Source organism: Benincasa hispida, chromosome 9 (genome assembly GCF_009727055.1).
Source record: "Benincasa hispida cultivar B227 chromosome 9, ASM972705v1, whole genome shotgun sequence".
NCBI lineage: Eukaryota > Viridiplantae > Streptophyta > Magnoliopsida > Cucurbitales > Cucurbitaceae > Benincasa > Benincasa hispida.
The window spans coordinates 82,896,922-82,908,172 of NC_052357.1; the positions used below are offsets into that span (position 1 = coordinate 82,896,922).

Below are 11,251 nucleotides of genomic sequence, written 5' to 3' on the forward strand. Positions count from 1 at the left end.
TTGGTCAAATTGAAATCTTGATTTTTTTTTTTAAAAAACAGTATTTAATATTTTTTTAATTGATAAAATATACAATAGTATAGAAGCTTCGTGGGCTGTTGATTTGTTTGACTTTTTTAGAGCAGAGAATGGGTATGATATTCGTTAAATAAATTGATAGTGTAACTTGGAGAGGGGGTTTTAATTCGTCAACAAGCAAAGCAAACATATGCTATAAGTCATAAAAATAAAATATGTAGCATAAAAGTTCAACGCATGAATTAAAATTTTATTTTAAGTTTTGATAATTATTAACAAAGAAATGTTTGAAGCGGATTTAATCAAGATTTTATATAGAAAATTATCTTATTGTGCAACCAAGAATCAAGAATGATTGGTATCTTGGAATGAGTTTCATTATAAAAGAATTTGAAAAATAATCTTGTTTGCTTTCTAGAAAGAAAAGAAATCTGTGTTTCCACAATTTTTAAAGAAGTTATTAGCCATTACACATGTGGCATGTTCTATTTACCTTCATCCAAGATTGATTTTTTTTTTTTTAAAAAAAAAAATTATTTTAGATTTTGACTTTGATTTCATCAACAACGTACTGAATTTCATCGTAATGTTTATTTTTTGCCGTCGGGATTTTGGAAAGAGATATATTTCGTAATAATTTCTTTAAAAGAAAAACAAAAACTCAACCATTTTCACGATGGGATGCAAGGCTAAGCGCCGATGTGACCCCTGGGGACATCATATCTATGAAATACATTTCATTTCTTTAGTTCTTGTCTCATGGTCATTTAGAGCCTGTTTGGGTTTAAGAGTGGAGCAGGTGGAGTGAGCTATTAGACTTCAAGTACTTTTAGTTGGAACTCCAATTTTATCCTCAGATTATAATCCTAGGGAACACTGTTTCCAACCCACGATCAATGTCGTTTACTATTTGCAACATCTCCTCTTTTCTACCTCATCATTTCTGTTTTCATTCTTGTCTGATCGAACATTATGCTCAAATCTGGTTTCATACTTCCTTCTCTCTACTTCTCCGACTTTAGATCTAGTTTCGGTGCCGTCTCCAGATCAGGTTTCACATTTCTTCATCTTTGTCAGTTCCATCGCCATCGAAACTAGATCTGTAGATGGGTCTAACGTACCAAACCATATGAATGATGGTGTACCTATTCATGAATCACAGGATTTGAACATCCCCATGATATCTAGTCAAGGAATGGACATGTCACAAGATGACATGCATGGTACACGTACTGGTTGAAGCACTGAAGGAGGAAATGGTTCGAAAGGAAGTAAGATGAAGCGAAGTAGGAATCAATATGAAACAGCAGAGATTGTTAGGAACGCGATGGAGTTCGCAAATGACCAATTAAAGGCGATTGCAGAATGGCTGAAAGAGAAGCGTGCAACCGAAGTCGAACTACGTGCGAAAGTTGTAAACCAACTCCAAGACATTCATGAATTGCATACCAGAGTGAATGTAACATCTCGAATTTCAGGAAAATTTAAATTAATTATCTAAAATTATTGAGTTTAAATTTCTCTTTCATTTGGAAAATTGAGATTAAATTGAAATAATTGGAAAACTTTTATTGGTTAAATTGAATTTAATTGATTAGATATTCGAACTAATTATCATGAAAATATTGAATTTTACTTCCCTTTGATTTTGGATTTTAGGGCCAACTTTAAAAAAAAATTAAAGAGATAATTAATTTTATGTGATTTTGAATTGATTTAAATATTTGGAAGGATTTAATTTATATCAAATTGATGGATGTTATTCCATTTAATTTTGATTTTTGAAATAAGATAATTTGAAAAGTTAATTGATTTATAAATTTAATAGAATCTTTGGAGATTTTGGAGATATTGTGATAAAATATTTTATTTATCTTTTCAAAATTAAAAAAAAAAAATTGAGATTTTTTTTTTCGAAATTAAATGAGAGTGAAAAGAGGACAAAAATTTGGAGAGAAAGCAATTCGGTTTTTCATCAGCTTCCACAAAATTGTCGATTTCTGGAGTTTGAACCGTTGGATCGTGCTCAAATTTGATCAGAAGTCATAGTTTTATTTTGAATGGTTTGATCATTGTTTAAAGCTCTGGGTTTGTTTGTAATCGCTGCTGAATAAAATCTGTAAAACTAGAAATTTCCCTTCTCTCTCACTCTCGCAAACCTTCCTCATGCAAGGCCTTCAGTACCAGTCGTGAGACTAAACAATTTATGCCATCCGACACCAACACCCGCTGCCTATCTATGGTAGCCATGAGCCGACGCGCCATCTATCGCCACTGCCTGATCTTTGCCGGAAGCTTGAGAAAAACCTTGGGTAAGACTTATTTTCCTTATAATTTGGGAGGTGAAATTCACCCATTTGATTTTAGGTTAAATTAGTAACCTGAAACTTAGATTCAAGATTTGGAAGTTTTGAGGCATTGACCATCAAGCTAGAGACCATTTTTCGTTTTGCAGAAAATTGGTAAAGAGTGGAAAATTAAGTTATTGATTTTGGATTTAATTCTTGATCAAATTGGCTAATTGAATTGAGTTTTGGAATTTTTCTTGGACCAAGCCACAACTTTAGGTTGATTCAAGTGTGCTAAAGAAATTCTAAGGAGATTTTGTTTTACGTTTTTTACCAAGTTGAGGTAAGTGGTACCATTACCGGTGCCTTTGTGCCAGACGACTTAGTTTAGAATTATAAAGTTAACTAATGGACTCTTGAAGCATGATTTTTTCATTATATTTGTTGCATGACAGTTATAAGTATTATGAGCATGTTCGAATTTCTAATAAGTACTGATATTATGTATGTGGTGCATGAATAGACCAATAGAGTGGTTTACCTTGACACATGTTTTATTTCAGAGGACCTACGAGTTTAGTTTCATGTTTGACGGTGTGTATACGGGCCGCTAGACATGCGTGAGTCGAAAGGTTCACGTTCATATGCCTACGGGCGGCTAGACATGCATGAGCCGACAGGTTTACGTTCATGTTATTTTTATTTTCATGTTTCATGTTTGACGGTGTGCCTATGGGCCGCTAGACATGCGTGAGCCGACAAGTTTATGTTCATGTTATTTTCATGTTTGACGGCGAGCCTACGGGCCGCTAGACATGCGTGAGCCGACAGGTTTACGTTCATGTTATTTCCATGTTTGATGGTGTGTGGGCTGCTAGACGTACGTGAGTTGACAGGTTTAAGTTTATGTTATTTTTATGTTTGACGGTGTGCCTACGGGCCGCTAGACATGCGTATCAAGGCAAGATTATACGTCTTTTGATTTTCCTTTCATCATCAAAAATCGATGTAGCTGTATGAGCCACGAGCTATTTTTCTTTGCTCATGGATGCATAGCCTGATCCCGGTAATGGGATCACTTACTGAGTATTTTATACTCAACCTTTCTTAATTTATATTTTTCAGGTAAGGATATGAACGGACCGGCGGGTGACGAGAGGGACCTGTGATCGTACTATATGGGACATGTAAATCTCTTCCGCTCAGCTTACGTTTTCAAGCTATTTAAAAGCTTTGATTTGAAACTAAATGTTGGTCAAAATTTTATTTGTTTAAGTTATTTTTTTTCTTCATTATTTTAGAGGCCCCGAACAAAGGTTTTTCTTATTTATTATTTAGTTTGGAAAATTGTCTTTATTATTTTAATGAAAATTTATTTTCCTCAATGATCAAAATATTTTGAATGTAAATGTGTAATTATGAGTAACGACCCTTATAAGAGTACTCAAAAGGTCGGGTCGTTACAGTGAAGCTTATGCAAATCATATTCCGTAGTGTGCAAGATATAGAGAGTTTCGTATCCGTTCCCATAGCCCTGAAGTTGGACTATTGTACCCTCCTTCTTGAAGAGAATGTTTGATCAACCCGTGTTTTGGACTACTTTTTAGTAATGAATAATGATTACTTTGTTTCAATTATGCATTTAAGTTTGTAGTATAGTTGGTATGAAATCTTCCTGGTCATATTTTAATCATGCAATCATGAATTAGTTAGTTTATCTTACATTTTTTTGTACCTCCAAAAAAGAGAGATTTATATATAAAGCACATAAATTGCATTTAAAGTAATTTACATTTTTTTTCCCTTTCTTTTTGGCCATGTTAACCAAGGTACCTCCCAAAATGACAAAAAAGAAAAATGGTGGTTAGTTTTTAGCATAAATTACAAGCAAATTGATCTTGTATAAATTGGTAGAACATATAATCTTAATTATATTTTCAAAATATTATGCATAATTATTAGTATTATAAAAGATGGTAATAAAAAAAGTTACACACGGTCTAAAATAATCTACATTCAAATTACATACTCTTATAATTCAGACTATGATAACCTACACTCTAAACACAAAGTATTATAAAACACAGACTATTATAATCGTCTGCATCCAAAAACAGACAATTTATTATAATTTATATACTATAATAACCTATTCTGCGCCCCAAACACCCTCCATGTAGGGTGGAAATGGTTCGGTTCGGTGGTCAAACCTAACCGAACCGCATTTTTTAAAATGTGAAACCGAACCGAATCGATTTATTGGTTCAAACCAAACCGAATCGAACCGCATATATGTGGTTCGGTTCGGTTTCAAATTCGGTTTTGGAATTTTTAAAAAACCATGTTATATTATTTTTAATTAAAAAACGATTCGGTTCGGTTCGGTTTTAAATTCGATTTTGTTCTTTAAATTAAAAGCGGTTCAGTTTTAAATTCGGTTTTACTCTTTTTTTAAATATATAAATAAATAAATATATACATTAGTTAAAAACGGTTCGGTTCGGTTTCAAATTCGGTTTTTGAAAGTGAAATCGAACCGAACCGAATCAATTCGGTTTCAAAATTTCTTCAAACCAGATCGAACCGCATTTTTCGGTTTCACTGAGTTTTTAGTTTGGTTCGGTTCAATTTTTAAAAACGGTTCGATTTTTTGGGTTTGAATGATCACCCCTACTTCCATATGTTTGCGAGCAAATACAGAATAACTGTTACAATATTAAAAAAAAAAAAAAAAGCTGCAATATTACGGAACTATTAAATTCCTCATCACTTCTGGATGATAGAGATTTATTAGGATTAAATTCAATTGAGTATTGCTAACTCGGTTATTATTATTATTATTTGAGGGGGGATTTAATTTTTACCACCAAGTATCAATTTTCATCTTAATCCCTTAATTTCATCAAATTAGATTTTAAGCTTCTATCTATTCAATTTTTGCCAACTCACCCACTAAAATAATATAACAAACCGTTGTAATCTTACTAATTCTAATAATATCAATTTTGCAATAATTTAAGTTTATTTTTTAAAAAACAAAGCAATTCATTAATCACAAAACATAGTTACAACCACCCTCGATTATTCCTTAATACACAGATTAACTTGAATAAATTTAGCCATGTATTAATGTAGTTTTTCTTTGAAATTCTATCCAGCCTTGTATTAATGTAATTTTTCTTTGAAATTCTATCAATTTTCTTTTCTCTTTCAAAAAGGAAAAGGAAAAATAAAAAAATAAATCTTTTCAATTTTGTACCATACACATATTTTATTTTTCATTGAAGGCATATGAGGATGCTTTTCTTAACGAATTTTGGAACAAAAATTTAGTAAAGGATAGAAACTGCAACATTTTTTTTAAGTTTAAGGTTAAAACTAAATTACTTATCTAAGTTTAGGGTGGAATTTGATAAAATTAAAAATTTATTGTGGTGAAAATTGATATAGCTTAACTTCAGGTATCCCCTATCAAAATATTTTGTTTTAGTCTTCAATTTTGCATTAAAAGGGGAGGCTATGTCGTGCTCTTCAATATGAATATTTCTTAATCTAAATACAATGTTTTCTCTAATTAAATCCAAGTATAAATATAATTAGAGTATGCCTCAGTGTGATCCAAGTGTCGAACTCAGAAACATGCGATTAAAATGTGTTGTAATGTTTTGCTCGATCTTGACACAGTGTTTTGATTGTAAAGTAGGCGATGAAAAACTGTGTCTAACTATCCTATTTACTTCTAAGTGATGGGATGGATAAAGTAGATGTGATGATAATTGCAATTCAAAATAACGCAGTGTGGGACGAGAATGGATGAAATAACAATAGAGGAATAGGGTTGAGAAAAATTCACCAACATTTACTCAAGAAACTCATAATTAACGAACTTCAACTCTCGATTTTTTATGCCACATTACCCTATTTCTAGGATGCATGTGACAAGTTTTGATTGCGAAAGACTATCTTTATCTCTAAAGTTCCTTCTTTCATTGTTAAACTGATTCCACGATCGCTTCCTTTCTTAAGGCGTTGATTGTTATGTACTTAGATCAATCTCTTAGCAATTCCATGAGTACATGTTAGAACAAGATGTACACTTATTTATGCATGACTTAGTAAAAAAATGTCAGCTACTCTCCCTCAACCCATGGATAATTTAGCTACTCATGCTTGTGGAAATAGACAGAGTAGTATGAAATGTGGACTGAATTACATTCATATTAAGAATAATATTCTTCAACCACTACACTTAATACAAATATAAATGAATAAAATATGCAAGAAATAAAAGAGAAGTGAAGAAATCAAGTCGTAGGTGACAATCTCTTACTCCTTAAGGCTTTTGGAGGTGATTGCTTTATGCTGACTGCAATGATTTGGAGGAACTCCCTCTCATTTCCCGGATAATTATCAAGCTCTCACTTAAAATTCTCACAAGAAAAGCTTGGGGGAATGGTGGTTATGGCGTACTTAGAGCTGGGTTTTGACAAAACTTCTCCTCTTTCGATGGATGAAGTTGATTTCAACTTCTTGGATGGGCTATTTATAGGCATAAAAAAGTGAAGGTCATCGCCTCTTTCTAATGATGGTTCGATGCCTTGCATTAAATTCCATGCCCTATGCCCTACTGCACCGCCTGCTATGCATCAGAGATCCACTGGCTATGTAATGAACCTATCACATCGGCCACCAACTTGCTCTGTTGACTTGACTTCTACTATTCACGCATTTATCATTTTCTGTTTGTTGTGTTTTGCTTCATCGCGTGGTACTATACGTTACAAAGTTGGTGTTGAAATGATATGTTTTCGGCTGCAACTTGTTTCACTTTCTTTTTCATTCATCCTGCGTCTAATAGTGACATGTTTCATACTTTTTTGTTTCAAGGATTGTTAGTTTTGTATGCTTGTGATCGCTTGATGTGATTAATTGCGTGATTTTCTTATCAAGCAAACACATTTTCTATGGCTTTCTCTAATTGTTTTAGAACAAAGAGACAAAATAAATTGTATTTCTACAAGTTATCACACTCCAAAATTTAAGGCAATGCTTGTTCTCAAGCATATATTTAAAGTCCTAATATATATCTCAACTCATTCTGATGCGTCAGCTAAACCTCTCAAAGTGCTTCCTAATTCTAGATTCATCAGACTAGCATTTTTCCTTGGGTTTATTTTCCTTCTTATGAAAATATTTCCAGCCCTTAGATGCAGCAAGCTTATTCTTCAAAAGTCACTTACTCATTTCCAAGCCATCTTATATTTCTTTTTAAAAAATAGGCTTATGATTTAGAGTAGACAAAAGTTTCTCCTTGATATTTTCTTCTCTCTCTTCTTTTTTGCGTTGATCCAAGCATGTCAACTTCATTTTGACTTTGCTCCCATGAGTGTCATCCACGCATCTAACTATGAGGAAGGTGCCCTTCTCAGAATTAACTCATGCATTTGCAAATTTCTTTTTAATATAGGCAGTGGAGTTATGATCTTTTCTCCATTGATCATGATTCTCACATTCATTTTGGCTTGCCCCCACGAGTGTCATGCGGACATCCTAAAGGAACCGTTGCAGGTCCTTGAGCAGAAACGGGATCGGACCCAAAATCCAAATTTTACAAAATTAACAATTTTACAGAAGAAACATAATATTATGCATTTAAGATAAATTACAACATGCTAAAAGAAAAAAATAAAAGAGAATAGGTAGATGAAAATTAACCTTTGAAAAACGATTTCTTCACGTTTATCCTCTCTGCAAAAAATTATGAACTCGAAATCTCATAATGGACACCACCACTTGATTTCCTCTGTATTCTCTGGGATGAGAATGTTGGGAGATTGGGGAAGATTAACTATTATAGAACCATTATGTAAAAACCTAAAGGAAGAAAAAGATGAAGAATCAATTCAACCCACCTTCTCCCACTAACATGTAGTAGAGAGAAAAAAAGGGAGGGAATTACAACTCCCTCCCTAAAATTATTTTTAAAAAATAAATTTAATAAATAGAATTAATTTTAATAAAACATTAATATATATTTATATGATAACTATTTTATCATACAGTATATATTGAACTATATGTTATATCAAATATAACATATATCTAATAGTTTAATATTGTATCAATTACAATATAACATATACTTTAATTCTCTCAACAATGATATTTAATATAAACCCCATTTATATTAAATTTAATTATATGAATCCAATTCATATACTTAATATTTGAATCATATTCAAATATTTCCTCTTAAATAAACTTTATATTATAATACATCAAATATATTATAATAATTCTATCATATATAATTAAATTAAATTAATTATATCACATATAATTAATTCTCTCAGTTGATTTAAATAATTCAAACTAATCCAAAATTGATTCTCGTAAACCCCCGTTGAGTTACAGAGGGGACCTCATAGACCTATAACTTCATTCCAAATGTATACCGATTTTGTTTTTTATTGTTAGTTTATATATATTCTTTCTGTAAGTTCTCCAGTGGTGATGACAACGAAGATGGTTGTTGTGATGGGCTAGGCACTTGAGCATGTCGTTGCTGTCCTTGGTGGAACCCAGGTGGTCCACTTCTATTCATACCACAGTTACCATGTTAATCTGCATTAGATTATTGATTACCTCCCCAGGAAAAATCTGGGCGATCCTTCAACCTACATTGTAAGTGCTAAAGAATGGATAATTCTTCACAAAGCATACCGACTGAGAGTTATGCGGGCACATTTCAAGAGTATGTGGTCCATCGCATGTTACACAACCTAGGTCCAATATTTGATTCACCCCTATTTGGTTACCATTCTCTCTGCCATTCTTGTTCATAGTCATCACTCGTAGCAGTTTTGACATTGCGCTCACTTGTGTTTGCAATATCACGGTAGTGCTGTTATCTGATTTCGAAGTATTTCCTCTTCTAGAACTTGACCATGATTTGAATCCATTATCCTCCCAATCTTCATGATTTTGAGATATTTGATCCAATATAGCTTTAGCTTTAGTATATATCTTATGCAGTAGGCCTCTTTCTGCCACTGAATCAGTCGCAGTTTGTGATGCTTCGGTGAGAACATCATAAAAAATGTCCATTTGCACGTAGTCAGGCAAGCCATTATGCAGGCAATTTTTTACCAGCTTCTTAAATCTCTTCCATGCATCACTCAATGTTTTCCAGTTCTTCTATAGAAAATTTGTGATTTCTCGCTGCCTCTTAGCATTATTAGTTGGTGGAAAAATTTTCTTCATAAACTAGCTATCATTTGCTCTCACAAAGTGATTTCTCCTTGTTCCAATTCATAAGCCCATTGTTTAACTCATCTTTTAATGAGAATGGGAAAAAAACAGTCTAATCTCTTCGGCAGTAAAGTTTTGGAATCACAAATGTATTCCAAATTCCAAGAAAGCTTTTTAGGTGTGCATGGAGATCTTCTCCAGTGTACCTCCAAACTGTCCTGCCGTTTAGATCATTTGAAGCATCAACGATTTCATTTCAAACCTAGCTCCTTCAGCTAACGTTCGCAAAATTTATGATGAGAAATCATACAGATTAGGTGATGCATATTCTTGAATAGGTCTCTTGCGGTCATTTGTTAAAAGTATGGGGTTTGCCATTGCCAATGCGTTGTTCATTGCATTGTTTCCCATATTGTTGGCTGCATTTGGTGTTGTTGAATTACTGAGTACATGAGGAACCAAGGAGTTGGGTTGTTCATCCATTGCTCGAGTTTTGTTCCTTTGACGCCTTTTTCTATTGGTTCTTATCCGACTATGGAATGTCCGCTCAATTTTAGAGTCATATAATAGCTCAAGCGATGTACCTTTGCTCATACAATGTGTTGCACTCCTTAGACATGAATGTAATACACCAAAATCAAGTTCATGTGAAAATCAAAAGCAAAATAATTTTAGCACAATTTTAATTGCTAATGTCCTCGACAACAACCCCAAAAACTTGTTGCCTTACTAGATTGATGCGATGAAATGCCTTATGTTGTGGTATTCAATATGAATATTTCTCAATCTAGATATAATGTATTCTCTAATTAAATCTAAGTATAAATCTAACTAGAGTATGTCTCAATGCAATCAAGTGTCGAACTCAAGAACATGCGATTAAATGTGCGGCAATGTTTGATCTTGACTCAGTGTTTTGATTGTAAAGTAGGCAATGAAAATGTATGTGTCTAACTGTCCTATTTACTTCTAAGCAATGGGATGGATAACGTAGATGCGATGATAATTGCAATTCAAAATAAAGTAATGTGCGACGAGAATGGATGAAATAACAAGAAATGAATAGGGTTAAGAAAGATTCACCAATATTTGCCTAAGCTATGCATAAGTTATTCGTTCATGCCAAAAAAACTCATAATTAACGAATGTCACCTCTCAATTTTTTATGTCACACTACCTTATTTCTAGGATGCATGCAATGAGTTTTGATTGTGAAAGACTATCTCTAAAGTTACTTCTTTCCTTGTTAAACTGATTTCACAATCGCTTCCTTTCTCAAGACGTTAATTGTTATGTACTTAGATCAATCTCTCGATTTAATCTTAGTAATTTCGTAAATACATGTTTGAACAAGATGAACGCATATTTATGCATGACTTAGTAAAAAAATGTTAGGTACGCTCTCTCTCAACCCATGAATAATTTAGCTACTCATACTTGTAGAAGAAGACATAGAAGTATGAAATGTGGACTGAATTGCATTTATATTAAGAATATTATTCTTTAATGTTAATACAAATATAAAGGAACAAAAGATGCAAAAAAATAAAAGAGAAAATTGAAGAAATCAAGCCATAGGTGACAATCTTTTGCTCCTAAGGCTCTTGGAGGTGATTGCTTTATGCTGACTGCAATAATCTGAAGGAAATTCCTCTTCTTTCTCGGACAATTATCGAGCTCTCACTCAAAATTTT

The 11,251-nt window shown here is 32.9% G+C and overlaps 1 non-coding gene across 1 annotated transcript; it reads left to right on the top strand.

Moving 5' to 3' along the window:
* The first annotated feature begins 9,429 nt into the window (after nucleotides 1-9,429).
* On the top strand, nucleotides 9,430-9,535 carry LOC120087398. The gene has a single exon (XR_005484536.1). It is a non-coding gene; the product is annotated as a small nucleolar RNA R71 (small nucleolar RNA).
* The last annotated feature ends 1,716 nt before the right edge of the window (nucleotides 9,536-11,251 follow it).